This window comes from Hyla sarda, unplaced genomic scaffold, assembly GCF_029499605.1.
Source record: "Hyla sarda isolate aHylSar1 unplaced genomic scaffold, aHylSar1.hap1 scaffold_184, whole genome shotgun sequence".
NCBI lineage: Eukaryota > Metazoa > Chordata > Amphibia > Anura > Hylidae > Hyla > Hyla sarda.
This window is the reverse complement of record NW_026608488.1, coordinates 40001-56483: the sequence shown is the minus strand read 5'-3', so window position 1 is coordinate 56483 and position 16483 is coordinate 40001. Positions and strand designations below refer to the sequence as shown.

Here is a 16483-nt window from a genome sequence, read left to right as displayed (position 1 = left end):
GTTTCCTTGAAATACGACAGGGCTCCGAAGTGAGAGAGTGCCATGTGCATTTGAGGACTAAATTAGGGATTTTGCATATGGGTGGACAAGGGGTATTCTAAGTCAGTGATTCCCAAACAGGGTGCCTCCAGCTGTTGCTACACTTCCAGCATGCCTGGACAGTCAGTGGCTGTCCAGAAATGCTGGGAGTTGTTGTTTTGCAACAGCTGGAGGATCCGTTTTGGAAACACTGCCGTACAATAAGTTTTTCATTTTTATTGGGGGGACATTGTAAGGGGTGTATATGTAGTGTTTTACCCTTTATTATGCATTCGTGTAGTGTTTTTAGGGTAAATTCGCACTGGCGTGTTACGGTGAGTTTCCCGCTAGGAGTTTGCGCTGCAGCGAAAAATTTGACGCAGCCCAAACTTGAAGCAGGAAACTTACTGTAAACCTGCCTGTGTGAATGTACCCTGTACGGTCACATGGGGGGGCGTAAACCTCCAGCTGTTTCAAAACTACAACTCCCAGCATGTACTGACAGACCGTGCATGCTAGGAGCTGTACTTTTGCAACAGCTGGAGGCACACTGGTTGGAAAATACTAACTCCCAGCATGTACTGATCGCCGAAGGGCATGCTGGGAGATGTAGTTATGCAACAGCTGGAGGTTCTTAACTACAACTCCCAGCATGCTGAGACAGCTGTTTGCTGTTTAGGCATGCTGGGATTTGCAGTTTTGCAACATCTGGAGGGCTACAGTATATAGACCACTGCTCCAAACGGTGACCCTCCAGATGTTGCAAAACTACAAATCCCAGCATGCCCAGACAGCAATCAGCTGTTTGGGCATGCTAGGAGTTGTAGTTTTGCAAGATCTGGAGGGATACAGTTTAGAGACCACTGTATAATGGTCTCAAACTGTAGCCCTCCAGCTGTTTTAAAACTACATATTCCAGCATGCCCAAACAGCTGTCTGGGCATGCTGGGAGTTGTATTTTTGCAACATCTGGAGGGATACAGGTTAGAGACCACTGTATAATGGTCTCAGACTGTAGCCGTCCAGATGTTGCTAGGCAACTTACCAGCTTCTGTAGGATCCAGGGAGCCGTCCTCTTCTGCCAGACGTCATCGCCGCCCGCCGATCTCCGTCGCCGGCAGCCTCCGGATAGGTAAGTGGATCTTCGGCGCCGGTCCCTGACGGTTTCCCCGTCCTGCCCCGCCTATTGTGGGTGGGCAGGACGGGGAAAATGAAGTTAACCCCCCCGCCCCCCGATCTGCTATTGGTGGTCGCGTCTAGACCACCAATAGAAGGGATAGGAGGGGTGGCACCGGTGCCACCTCACTGTTATCCCTTCAGGGGGATTGTAGGTGTCTTAGACAACCGCGATCCCCCTTATATTCCGGGTCACCATAGACCCGTAATGACCCGGAATCGGCGCAAATCACAAGTGTGAATTGACTTGTGATTTGCGCCGATCGCCGACATGGGGGGGGGGGGTTGTCTAATGACCCCCCTGGGCATTTGCATGGGGTGCCTGATGATTGACATCAGCAGTCACCCCGGTCCGGTCCCTGCCCGGCATGCGGCGGGGACCGAAATTCCCACGGGCGTATGCATACGCCCTTCGTCCCCAACAGGTTAAAGAATATTGGCCAAAGAAGGCCGAGCATTGTACCCAGCAGTCCAATAGAATGTTAAGTATGCATATATTTGAAAGCAGCTCTATCGTACTTGGGACCCCCATTCTTGTAAACAGTGCGGGTACCTGCAGTTAAAAACCTTATACCTATCTATCCTAAACCGTGGCACTCCTCATTCCTCTGTGCCACATCATACGACAACACGTCTGTGCCAGAGCATTAGGAAGTTCAACGGGGCAAGGACACTTCTTAGAATAGCAGTATCATCTTTCCCTGATAACTATGTGGTTGGATACACTACTTTACTAAGTAAGGGTTCACACCACGTTTGTGTCACACAGTTCCCGTATACGTTTTCAATTTGAAAACCGTACAGAACCGTATTGAAAACCTTATGCATTGACTCTCCATTGAAAACCGTATGCCAAAAGATTAATCAGGTTGTGTCCGTTTTGTGTCTTGTACGGTTTTGTTAGGTTTTTTTTCCCCGTACCCAAAACAGTAGTCTACCACGGTTTTTGGTCCAGGGGAAAAACCGTACTGAAACGTATCTCTTATTTTTTTTTTTTAACATGAGAGTCAATGGGTTCGGTTTCATCCGGTCTTCACCATCCGGTTTTTGACTTAAGTTTTTTTTTTCTTGGAATTTCAATCAAACAAGTGAAACTTTATTCATAACGGAATGAAAAGTTAATTTTTCAAACCGTATACGGAATAAATTTGTAAAAACCTGATACGGGAACTGTATTGCAAAAATGTGTCAGTGTTAAGTCAGTGTTTCCCAACCAGGGTGCCTCCAGCTGTTGCAAAACTGCAACTTCCAGCATACTCTGACAGCCTTTGGCTGTCCGAGCATGCTGGGAGTTGTGGTTCTTCAACAGCTGGTGGAAGCCTGGTTGGGAAACACTGCAGTAAGTGTATACGAGATCTGCAAATAAAAGCTGCAGATTTCTGGTGATAACAGATGCAGAAGTGGAGTGGAACATAGCCTTTGGCATAACTCCAAAGTAACCTTATTTATCCATATAATGAACTGGCTGAAACAACTGGGGTGTTCGGCTCGGTGTCTACAGGCTAGATGTGACCTTGCAGTGTTCCTAGGACCGTGTGCAGCAAGCTGATGTATTGCAGGTGCTAAGTCCCACATTGTTTCAATACATATATATATATATATATATATATACATATATTTTTTTTTTTATTATTATTATTTTTTTTTATTTTATTTTTTTTAAAGCGCAGCGCAGCATGTACATGATCTGTACAAAGGACACCTCATATTTCGGGCTGCGGCAGGCTGATGGGAAGCTTGGTCACCTTTGGAAAATTCGTTTCTGTGAAGCAAACATAACATAAAAAGCCCCAAGAAGCACAGGGTTTTAATTGCTGTAGAACCAGCCGCACATCCTGACCAGGGAGACAGACGCTAAAACATTACTGCAGGAATCACAGGATATTAAAGGGGTACTGAGGTGGAAAAAAAAATTTTGGTGCCACAAAGTTAAACAGATTTGTACATTACTTCTATTTAAAAATCTTAATCCTTCCAGTATTTATCAGCTGCTGTACAATACAGAGGAAATTATTTTCTTTTCGGATTTCTTTTCAGTCTGACCACAGTGCTCTCTGCTGACACCTCTGTCCATGTCAGGAACTGTCCAGAGCAGGCGAGGTTTGCTATGAGGATTTGCTCCTACTCTGGACAGTTGCTAAAATGGACAGAGGTGTCAGCACAGAGCAATGTGGTCTGACAAAAAAGAAAGAAATCCAAAAAGAAAAAACTTCCTGTGGAGCATACAGCAGCTGATAAGTAATGGAAGGGTTAAGATTCTTAAATAGAAAAAATTCACAAATCTGTTTAACTTTCTGGCAATAGTTGATTTAAAAAAAATATATATATTATATCTGTTTTCCACCAGAGTTCCCCTTTAAGAGATTTTAGGCAAAATACTTAGCCATCCTCATCTGAGGCCTTCACTCTTAGGCTATGTTCACACGGCAGAATATCTGAGCTGAATTCCGCCAGAAGATTCTGCAAATTTAATTGCACATTGTGCTGAATGGGTAGCCCGTTGTCCTAGTTATGCGGCAAAATTTCTGCCACAGAATTTCCACATTCTGGCTACTGCAACAACTGCAGCCAGCTTTGCAGAACAGAAATTGTGCGGAATCATAGGAATTTTGTGGTGTGAACATAGCCTCATTCATGCAAAGGGGCTGTGCACATGTGTGGGGCTTTGTCTGGTAATGCAGCTTAGTCCTATTCAAATAAACACTGGAACACAACACTGCCAGACCCAGGTAAAAACAGACGAGACAGGCACTGTTACCATTAAAATACATGGCTGCATGTAGATGGGCACTGCATTCAAGGGGCATCTGTGTTCTGTCCATATGTGGAGGATAACCTACAACAGTGTCTCCCAATCAGGGTGCCTCCAGCTGTTACAGAGCCTTTCCGGGCATGCTGGGAGTTGTAGTTTTGCTACAGCAGGAGACACCACCCTAAAACCACACACTGATGGCCTATGCAAAGTTTAAAAGGAATGTATGATCTGTATTTTTTTTACTGATTAGAGCGATTTTATTTTTTGTACATTACTAAGGGGGAAGACCTCTTGCTTGAGCGCTTTACAGAAAACCCCATGGACAAAGACAACAAACAGGAGCTGTCCCCCATTCAGATGAATGGGTAAAGGTGTCGGTGTGCTCGGTGAACTTTTCAGACTTCGTTTTAGAGGGTCAGGGAGGGTGATCTGTGAGCAACAGCTATTGTGTGTACATCTGTTATCTATATACTGGTGTCACCTTTCACTTTATACCTGTCTGTGATAAGGAGGACACTGCTGGGAAGTGATTTGTACAGAACAGGAAGTGTCAGCTTAGTTTTAGGCCTAGTGGTTAGAACAGAAATTGCACGATTTTAAACCATACATAGTAAGGCCCCTTTGACACTGCCGGCAAATTCGGCCATCAAACTCCCCCTTTATTTATTAATTTTTTTTTGCATTTTGCCGGCGGTAATTTTTCGGGAGCATACCAGCAAATAACGGGTCCCGATGGAGATGTTTCTTTTGGAGAGAAAAGCCGGAGAAAAAGACGGTGCAAGCACTAATTTTTCTCCGGCTTTTCACAATCTTTTCTCGATCAGCCGGCAGTGTGAACATAGCCTTAAGTGAAAAATCTGGAAAAAAAAAACTAACCATAATTTTAAAGAATTTTTTTGGGAACACAAAAACTTGATTTAAACAATAGGTCCATTTTCTGATGACAAATCTCTTTAAAACCTATTAAATAAAAACAAGTGTCTCCAATCTCCTCCTGTCATCTTTGTCTTCTTGTTAGGCCGAGTTCACACCACGTTTTTGTTATACACTTCCCGTATATGTTTTCAATTTGAAAACCGTACTGAATCGTATTGAAAACCGTATGCATGGACTCTCCATAGGAAACCGTTTGCCAAAAGATGCATCAGGTTGTGTCCGTTTTGCACCCTGTATAGTTTTGTCATGTTTTGCCCCGTACTGAAATCCGTAGCCTACCACGGTTTTTTGGTACCGTATTGAAACATATACTTTTTTGGGAATGAATGGGAGCCATACAGAACTGTATGTGCGTACAGTTCCATCCCGTTTTCACCATACGGTTTTTGACTTTGCAGGTTTTTTTTATTTTTCATTATTATTTCAATAAAACAAGTGAAACTTTATTCATAATGGAATGAAAAGTTAAAAACTTATACTTTTTTTCTTAAAGAGTAGCTCCCACCATCCTATTTTTTTTTTCTGTCCCTGCCTATTGCCAACCTATCCCTGACCCCCTCCCTGCTTTTACATTTTTATTTTTACTATATTAAAAATGCCTTTTGTCTGCCTGGCAGTGTGCTCAGGGCATGCTGGGAGTTGTAGTATTGAAACAGCTGGAGGCACCCTGTGTAGATAAACTATTAGTTAGTTACATGCGGCGCTAGCCCGTCCCCTCCGTCTCCCTCCCCCCGCGCAATACCCCGTTCCCTCCATCACAAACCCCCCTCCTCCCGCATACCCCGTTCCCTCATTACACTTACTGCAGCGGGCGTGCAGGGACAGCGGCGATGTGTGGGAGGAGTGGCCTCCCATCCAGTGGCCGGGGAGCCAATGCACTCACTCCCTGCCTGTCTGATTGACAGGCAGGGAGCGAGCGCAGGCTGAATGAAAAAGGACCGATGCCCGGCCGCATCAGTCCTTTTTCAGGCGTGACGTCACGCCAGGCTGCAGCCGGCCACTAGGAGGGAGACCCCTAGTGGCCGGTTTTCAAATGTAAATTAAAACATTTTAATTTAAAAAAATAATAATAAAAGTATATTAGAGATATATTGTAGTACATAAGTACTACAACATATCAAAAAATAAAGTTGGTGACAGTGCCCATTTAAACAAATGCAACCGGACATCCTTTTTCAAACTGTCTACGGATTAAAATTTGTACACACGTTTTGATACAGTTTAGTCAGGTTTTGAGGAATACGTTTAGTTTTTTTAAATCAAAAACCTGATATGGGAACTGTATTGCAAAAGCATGATGTGAACCCAGTCTTACAGTATACAGCAGTGTTTCCCAACCAGGGTGCCTCCAGCTATTGCAAAACTACAACTCCCAGCATGCCCAGACAGCCTTTGGCTGTCTGGGCATGCTGGGAGTTTTTGTTTTGCAACAGCTGGAGGCACCCTGGTTGGGAAACACTGGTATACAGAATCATTACTAGAACCAGTTTACTATGAATACACAATGTGATTGTAGAGAGGTGTGCCCAGAGGTCTGGAGAGGCACTCCCAATAATTATACATATGGAAAAGGTCACCACAGAGACTGACGGCAGAACCACAGCCTGGTAACAGACACAGAGGCCCCGATTTACTATTATGAACCAGACCTCCTTCTCAGGTTGTGCGCAAAAATGTGGTGCAGTGCGGCACAAATTCTGTCGTGCCAAATTAAACCTACAAATCCCCCAAAAGGTGTGGTCACCCAAAAAAAGGGGCTGACCTATTTACTGTTGAGCAAAAGGTGGTCAGAACTTTCCCGGCCTGTGTGTCCCGAAAGTAGATAGAATGGAATCCTAAAGGCCTACATACCAATAAAATAAAAAAACAAACACTTAAAGGGGTACTCCGCCCCTAGACATCTTATCCCCTATCCAAAGGATAGGGGATAAGATGTCAGATCGCCGGGGTCCCACTGCTGGGGACCCCGGGGATCGCTGCTGCAGCACCCCGCTATCATTACTGCACAGAGCGAGATCGCTCTGCACGTAATGACGGGCGGTACAGGGGCCGTAGCATCGTTACGTCACGGCTCCGCCCCTCGTGAAGTCACGGCCCACCCCGTCAGTACAAGTCTATGGGAGGGGGAGGGGCGGTCGTCACGCCCCCTGCCATAGACTTGCATTAAGCAGACGGGCCGTAATATCATGATGGGCGGAGCCATGACGTCAAGCCCCTGTATAGCCCCTGACTCCGGTCCCTGTATCGCCAGTCATTACGCACAGAGCGAACTCGCTCTGTGCAGTAATGATAGCGGGGTGCCGCAGCAGCAATCCCCGGGGTCTCCAGCAGCCTTCGGCTGTCCGGCCATGCTGGGAGTTGTAGTTTTGCTAAAGCTGGAGGCACCCTGGTTGCAAAACATTGGTCTACAGCTTTCCTTGTGCCCCTAAATGTACTCAGACGTGCTCCCAAGTCTGCAGCAGTCGTTCCTACCATGTATGCTTTCCTTGAAGTAACTGTATATAGGAGCCATGCGTCACAGGATTGTTGGGCCCACACTGTACCTCAATGTTTCATTGTATCTTGTATTTGAGGAATTTAATGTAGTGTCTTACAGAGGAAGCACAAAGAGTGCCTACATGTCCCCCATTATGGTTCTGCAGTGGACACAAGGAATAATAGCTGCAAGAATACCCTCTTATATAGCAGTTCCTCCAACTCAATAGGACTCTTTGCAGCAGCTTCTCAGTTTCTGGCATTCTGAAAGTATGTGTGAAAGTTGCCCTAAGGCAGAGTTCACCAGTGTTTCCCAGCCATTTGTTGTCCGGGCATGCTGGAAGTTGTAGTTTTGCAACACCTGGAGGCACCCTGGTTGGGAAACACTGGTTCACACTATTATAGACAGTGATTATAACAATATTATGGCAGCAAGGTCAAGCCCGACAGCCCAAACTGACAGCTGAGGCTCTGGCAAACAGCTGATCATCAAGTGTGCTTGGTGTCAGAGCCTTAAAGGGGTACTCCACTGGAAAATAAAAATGTAATAACAGATTTGTAAATTACTTCTATAAAAAAAAAGTAATCCTTCCAGTACTTAGCTGCTGTATTCGAGACAGGAAGTTCTTTTCTATTTGAATTTCCAGTCTTTCTGACCCCAGTGCTCTCTGCTGACAACTCTATCCCGCTCTGGACAGTTCCTAAAATGGACAGAGGTATCAGCAGAGAGCACTGTGGTCAGACTGAAAGGAAATTCAAAAAGAAAAGGACTTCCTGTGGAGCATATAGCAGCTGAGAAGTACTGGAAGGATTAAGATTTATTAATAGAAGTGATTTACATATCTGTTTAACTTTCTGGCACCAGTTGATTTAAAAAAAAAATTCTTGTAGAGTACCCCTTTAACCTGTCTAGGACACATGGTGTACAAGTACGGCCTGGCTCCTTGGGACTTAAGGACCCAGGGCGTATCTGTACGACCGTGGGAATTCCGGTCCCCGACGCTTGCCGGGTGGGGACAGGATCGGGAAAGCCTGCTGAAATCGTTCAGCAGGCATCCTGTGCCCACGCCCGGGGGGGGTCCTGAGACCGGCGACACGGAAAATGAGGGAGATCGGTGTTGTCCAAGACCCCCCCTGACGGGATAGGAGTGAGGTGGCAGGGGTGCCACCCCTCCTATTCCTGCTATTGGTCAGTCAGAAGCAACCGATCAATAGCAGATTGGGGGAGGGTTAAAGTAAGGTTCCCCTGCTCTGCCCACCCACGGTAGTCCGAGAAGAGCGCAGGAACAATCCTCTCCCTGGTGCGGCGATTCTGCTGACTACGGAAGCCAGTGAGTTTTTGCCTAGCAACATCTGGAGTGCTACAGTTTGGAGACCACTACCAAATTCATTTGGAATGTATTTTCCTTACAAGCAGAGAGCTTCAAAGTTAGAAAAATGCTACATTTTCAAATTTTTTATGAAACTTTGGAATTTCTCACCAAGAAAGGATGCAAGTAATGACGAAAATTTACCACTAACCTAAAGTGGAATATGTCACGAAAAAACTATTTCAGAATGAGAATGATTAGAAAAAGCATCCAATAGCTATTAATGCTTAAAGTGACAGTGGTCAGATGTACAAAAAAATGTCCGTCATAATGGGCTGTGGAAATGGAAATTCACATATTCACATACAACCTCTTACCTGTGGGACGCCTGTGAAATCAGAACCAAGTGGTCCATCTGTGAAAGGGGTACCGTTTAATGCAATCTGTAATGCAAAAAATATATATATATTTAATTAGACATGACATTACAGCAAAGCTAAGTGCCTACACACAGGCTAGACTTCAAGTGAAATCGGTGCACAATTCAATGCTACAACTCTCCTATTAATCTCTATAGGGCTGGATTCACACATGACATTGTTTTGTAAATTAAAAATAGCTGCTCAGTTAAACACATGGCTTAATTAAAGGGGGTACTCCAGAATTTAAAAAACTATTTAAAAGCACTTTTTGGACCTCTGCAATCTCCAGAAAAGGGCATCTAATCTCCCCACTGCAAGGAACACTGGGTCCAGGAGTAAGTCCAAAACACACAAATAATCTTTCACTTCGCTTTCTGTGCGTGTGTGAGAGAGATGGGAGGGGGAGATAAATATTGATATATATATTATATATATATATATATATATATATATATATATATATATATATATATATATATATATATATATCTCAATCATACATACATACAGTCATGGCAGTAAATGTTGGCACCCTTGAAATTTGTGGGAAAATATCAACAATCTCAAGGTTACAAGTCCATCTCCAGAGATCTAGATTTGCCTTTTGCCACAGTCCGCAACATTATTAAGAAGTTTGCAACCCATCATAGCACTGTAGCTAATCTCCCTGGGCGTGGATGAAAGAGAAAAATTGATGAAAGGTGTTAACGCAGGATAGTACGGATGGTGGATAAGCAGCCCCAAACAAGTTCCAAAGATATTCAAGCTGTCCTGCAGGCTCAGGGAGCATCAGTGTCAGCGCGAACTATCCGTAGAGATTTAAATGAAATGAAACACTATGGCAGGAGACCCAGGAGGACCCCACTGCTGACACAGACATAAAAAAGCAAGACTACATTTTGCCAAAATGAACTTGATTAAGCCAAAATCCTTCTGGTAAAACGTCTTGTGGACAGATAAGACCAAGATAGAGCATTTTGGTAAAGGACATTCTACTGTTTACCGAAAACTGAATGAGGTCTACAAAGAAAAGAACACAGTACCTACAGTGAAATATGGTGGAGGTTCAATGATGTTTTGGGGTTGTTTTGCTGCCTCTGGCACTGGGTGCCTTGAATGTGTACAAGGCATCATGATTACCAACAGATTTTGGGTTGCACTGTACAGCCCAGTGTCAGAAAGCTGGGTTTGCGTCCGAGATCTTGGGTCTTCCAGCAGGACAATGACCCCAAACATACGTCAAAAAGCCCCAGAAATGTATGACAACAAAGCGCTAGAGAGTTCTGAAGTGACAGCATCTAAATCCCATTGAACACCTGTGGAGAAATCTTATAATTACTGTTGGGAAAAGGCGCCTTCCAATAAGAGAGACCTGGAGCAGTTTGCAAAGGAAGAGTGGTCCAACATTCCGGCTGAGAGGTGTAAGAAGCTTATTGATGGTTGCAGGAAGCGACTGATTTCAGTAATTTTTTTCCAAAGGGTGTGCAACCAAATATTAAGTTAAGGGTGCCAATAATATTGTTCAGCCCATTTTTGGAGTTTCGTGTGACATTATGTCCAATTTGCTTTTTTTTCCTCCTTTTTGGTTTTGTTCCAATACACACAAAGGGAATAAACATGTGTATAGCAAAACATGTGTTACTGCAATCCTTTTCTGTGAGAAATACTTCATTTTCTAGAAAAATTTCAGGGGTGCCAACATTTACGGCCATGACTGTATATAACATGAATTTTGCAAAAAAAACAACATACCAGGGCACAACATTGAATAAGATTCACAATTACATACAAGTATCCCTATATGTGGGCACTTCCTTGCCATATTATCTCTACATTGTACGCAGCAGTGTTTCTGCCGATATTTCAGACCATCTGTGTGACCACAAAATATGCCAAGTAACACACAGAACCTAACTGCGCAGAAACCACCACGTGCAAGAACCTAACCAGCCATCACACCGGGGCTCTACACAAGGGACTGTATGATGCAAGGCTGGACTATATGCAACATTTCATATTCATAAGTTCTGTTCTGTCACCTTTTTTATTTATTTTTTTAACAATGACCGGGAGAAGAAAAAAAAAACAACGACTCCTTGCCACTTTTGCATATAGCAGTGTAAAAACTAAACCAAAAGACCAAAAAGTGCCAAGTGTGGACACGGAATTAGGCCTCATGTACAAAGTCATCTCTCTGCTGCCATATAAGGGTTTGTATAGAAATGCATAGGATTTAATGCACTTTAATGTGACTCATCAAATATGGAGGCAGAAGTGTTTTATTCCCTTTTTTTCTGCTCATAGGGAAGAATAACTATAAATATGGTCCAGGACTACAGCAGGCGGAGGCTGCACGGCGCCAAGCAAATGGCAAGAACCAAGGGCATGTGCTTTCCTACTGGTAAAAAGACTGACATGTTACTTACTTGGCGAGGTTTTGATTGCTTTATTTTGAAAAGGTTTTTGGTGCATAAATGTAATAAAAACCAATGTCTACTTGATACCCCAAATCCTGGCTGTGAAGTAAAATAAGAGCCAAATAAAAATAAAATAAAGAGAAAAAGGAAATTTTAAAAATGAATAAAATTAATTTTATTATTCAAGGATTTTTATTTGACTATGTTACAGGGGCTGTAAAGTTAGTGTAGTTCATAATATAGTGTCTGTACCTGTGTGTGACGGTTTTCTCGCAATTGCCCAAAAATATATATATTTTTTTAACAGCAGACAAAATGACTCATGTCTCGGGATTTCCCAGGTTGCAATGCGGCCAACACCTGACATCACTAGTCAGGTGATCAGAGGGAGCCTGTCCTGATCAGCTGTAGGCCCCCTGGTTAGAAAACACTGATGGAGATTTATCAAAACCTGTCCTGAGGAAAAGTTGCCAAGTTGCCCAGTAACAACCAATCAGATCGCTTCTTTCATTTTGCAGAGGCCTTGTTAAAAATGAAATAAGCGATTTGATTGGTTGCTATGGGCAACTCCAACTTTTCCTCTGGACAGGTTTTGATAAATCTCCCCCGTTGTGTTTCAATGGGAGGAGTGGCTGATGTGTGGGAGGAAGGAAAAAGAATTTCCTCTGGTGCATAAAGCAGCTGATAAGTACTGGAAGGATTAAGATTTTTTAATAGATGTAATTTACAAAATCGGTTTAACTTTCTGGCACCAGTTGATTTAACAAAAATAAATAAATAAGTTTCCCACTGGAGTACCCCAAGATACAGCGGAGACCTGTGACTATTAGGATACAATAAGAGATAACAGGGAGCGCGGCTAATGACGAGTAGAGAGGAGTAAGTCATGCCGGCACAATAAAAGCTGGCACCTTAATCGCTGCCAGAGACGAATACTAAGCAGCTCTTCCTAAAACCAGCCGCTCGAGTCAAATATGAATAATTCTGTTTCCTGTTACCAGGCGGTGATAGGTTAAAAATAGGCAGTCAAATTGTCGGAGGAAGAAGAATGCAGGAGAATAGGGACTATGAGGGGGTATGGCAGCCATATTGGAAGGCCAGGTGTCCTAGAGGTTCAGCTTACGGTTTAACCACAAACCAAACATGGCTCATGCATGTAAATGTAATCTCATGTAATACTCCAAGGCCTGAAGGGGTGACACCATTAGAAGCGCTGTGGGTGCCTTGTAGGGCTCCTATGACAACAGTCGCAAAATTTAAGGGAGTCACTATCTCCGCATAGACTGTTATACACAAGCCCTCCACAGGGGGGAGACAGTCCCATTAGAGATACGAGAAGAATAGTCTTCTGGCATTTTGCATAAGATTTTGCCCGAGCTGCTGCATAGAAGCGTTTGTGCACATTTTGGGTGACAACAACAGATCTTCATGGGGGAGATTTATCAAAACCTGTCCAGAGGAAACATTGCCGAGTTGCCGATAGCAACCAATCGGCTCGCTTCTTTTTCATAGGCCTTTTCAAAAATGAAAAGATATCTGATTGGTTGCTATGGGCAACTCAGCAACGTTTCCTCTGGACAGGTTTTGATAAATCTTCCCCATGTGTTTTGCTTTAAGATTATTTAGGACAGAGACAGAGACACAGACAGACAGACAGACAGAGACACAGACAGAGACACCCACAGACAGACAGACAGACAGACACACCCACAGACAGACAGACAGACAGAGACACCCACAGACAGACAGACAGACAGAGACACCCACAGACAGACAGACAGACAGAGACACCCACAGACAGACAGACAGACAGAGACACCCACAGACAGACAGACAGACAGAGACACCCACAGACAGACAGACAGACAGAGACACCCACAGACAGACAGACAGACAGAGACACCCACAGACAGACAGACAGACAGAGACACCCACAGACAGACAGACAGACAGAGACACCCACAGACAGACAGACAGACAGAGACACCCACAGACAGACACACACAGACAGACAGACAGACAGACAGAGACAGAGACACACACAGACAGACAGAGACACACACAGACAGACAGAGACCCAGACAGAGACCCAGACAGAGACCCAGACAGAGACCCAGACCCAGACAGAGACCCAGACAGAGACCCAGACAGAGACCCAGACAGAGACCCAGACAGAGACCCAGACAGAGACCCAGACAGAGACCCAGACCCAGACAGAGACCCAGACCCAGACAGAGACCCAGACCCAGACAGAGACCCAGACAGAGACCCAGACCCAGACAGAGACCCAGACAGAGACCCAGACCCAGACAGAGACCCAGACAGAGACCCAGACCCAGACAGAGACCCAGACCCAGACAGAGACCCAGACCCAGACAGAGACCCAGACCCAGACAGAGACCCAGACCCAGACAGAGACCCAGACCCAGACAGAGACCCAGACCGAGACCCAGACAGACAGACAGAGACCCAGACAGACAGACAGAGACCCAGACAGACAGACAGAGACCCAGACAGACAGACAGAGACCCAGACCCAGACAGAGACCCAGACAGAGACCCAGACCCAGACAGAGACCCAGACCCAGACAGAGACCCAGACCCAGACAGAGACCCAGACCCAGACCGAGACCCAGACCGAGACCCAGACAGACAGACAGAGACCCAGACAGACAGACAGAGACCCAGACAGACAGACAGAGACCCAGACAGACAGACAGAGACCCAGACAGACAGACAGAGACCCAGACAGACAGACAGAGACCCAGACAGACAGACAGAGACCCAGACAGACAGACAGAGACCCAGACAGACAGACAGAGACCCAGACAGACAGACAGAGACCCAGACAGACAGACAGAGACCCAGACAGACAGACCCAGACAGACAGACCCAGACAGACAGACCCAGACAGACAGACCCAGACAGACAGACCCAGACAGACAGACCGACAGAGACCCAGACAGACAGACCGACAGAGACACAGACAGACCGACAGAGACACAGACAGACCGACAGAGACACAGACAGACCGACAGAGACACAGACAGACCGACAGAGACACAGACAGACCGACAGAGACACAGACAGACCGACAGAGACACAGACAGACCGACAGAGACACAGACAGACCGACAGAGACACAGACAGACCGACAGAGACACAGACAGACCGACAGAGACACAGACAGACCGACAGAGACACAGACAGACCGACAGAGACACAGACAGACCGACAGAGACACAGACAGACCGACAGAGACACAGACAGACCGACAGAGACACAGACAGACCGACAGAGACACAGACAGACCGACAGAGACACAGACAGACCGACAGAGACACAGACAGACCGACAGAGACACAGACAGACCGACAGAGACACAGACAGACCGACAGAGACACAGACAGACCGACAGAGACACAGACAGACCGACAGAGACACAGACAGACCGACAGACACAGACAGACCGACAGAGACACAGACAGACCGACAGAGACACAGACAGACCGACAGAGACACAGACAGACCGACAGAGACACAGACAGACCGACAGAGACACAGACAGACCGACAGAGACACAGACAGACCGACAGAGACACAGACCCCTCATCAACTTTAATGGGATTCTTCCGCAAAATTTTAAGACATGTTTAATGTATTTTTCAGAATCTGTGTAGCAGAATTTCCGCTGTGGAATTTCTGCCAAGTGAAAGGGACAGCGGAATCCCCATTCAACACAATAGCCTTAAAGAATATATGTACATAATTTGCCACCTCTAATTGCCCAATGCCCGGGATGTAATTGCGCTGGGTGAAACTTAATCAAGTCAACCCAGATGGTTGTTAGGTGAGCGCACAGTGACTGCAGCACAGCAATAGTAACAACAAATACAATAGTATGTCAGCATGTGCTGCTACTAAATAGTGGTATACACAGCAGCAAAAGAAGAAAAATGCTGGTGCATTGGTTCCAAAGGTATTTCCCCACCTTGCACTCCTGTTTTTTTATTTATAATTTTTTTTTTTATATATATATATATATATATATATATATATTTCTGTGTTTTTGTATTAAGTATTATACTAACTAATCATGTCTGTTGCAAAAAGGAGAAATGCATTATGGGCTTTAGCTTTCTAGAAAGCGAGAGACAGAAAGCATGCTAATAAAAGAACCACATGGAAGTCATGGGCATTAGTGCTATATGAACTGCACCCACCAGAACCCCATACACACAGAGGACGGTGTAATGACCCGCACACGTAACGAAGCAGCTCGCGGCCATAAGGAGCTTTCAGCTTTTGCAAAAATGACGTCTACAACCAGGCAGAGCGGAGCTAGTTTGTCAGGGGTTTCATCATGATCTCTGCCTCCTCCTCATGAGCGTCAACGCTCTCAGCTCATCGGCAGCGCTCTGTGTGTGGAGTCTGTTCTCTGTATAAGGACAGGTCATAATCATCAACAAATGCTGCATAGAAAAGACCAGAGCATTTTTTACAAATACATTATGTCTACATCATAAAGTTGACGTGTTTTTACTTTTTGAAGACATCAGAGGGCTTCAAAGTTCAGCAGGAATTTTCCACTAAAATTTCCAAGTTTCACAGTTTTAAAGTGAATTTGATAGAAATACCCCATAATCGACCCAATTATTAAAACTGCATCCCTCAAAGTATTCAAAATGACATTCAGAAAGTTTGTTAACCCTTTAAGTTCTTAATTTTTTACACTAACATATTCTTGAAGACCCATATTTGTTTATTTATACAAGGGGTAAAAAGGACAAAAAGCCCCCCAAAATTTGTAACCCAATTTCTCTCGAGTAAGGAAATACCTCATATGTGGATGTGAAGTGTTCTGCGGGAGCTGTAGAGGGCTCATAAAGGAAGGAGCGACAATGGGATTTTGGAGCAAATTTTGCAGAAATTGTTTTTGGGGTGCATGTCGCTTTTAGGAAGCCCCTATGGCACA

General features: G+C 44.8%; 1 protein-coding gene across 2 annotated transcripts in view; it reads right to left on the bottom strand.

Annotated features, from left to right (window-relative positions):
- LOC130314649 (protein FAM193A-like) overlaps positions 1-9187 on the bottom strand; it is an 82148-nt gene extending 72961 nt beyond the window's left edge. Inside the window, exon 1 of one of the 2 annotated variants that reach the window (XM_056552739.1) lies at positions 9048-9187. The gene's annotated coding sequence lies outside the window, so the exon portion shown is untranslated. The remainder of the gene's footprint in view (positions 1-9047) is intronic. The other variant, XM_056552740.1, reaches the window with a different exon arrangement.
- Between the last annotated feature and the right edge of the window lie 7296 nt (positions 9188-16483).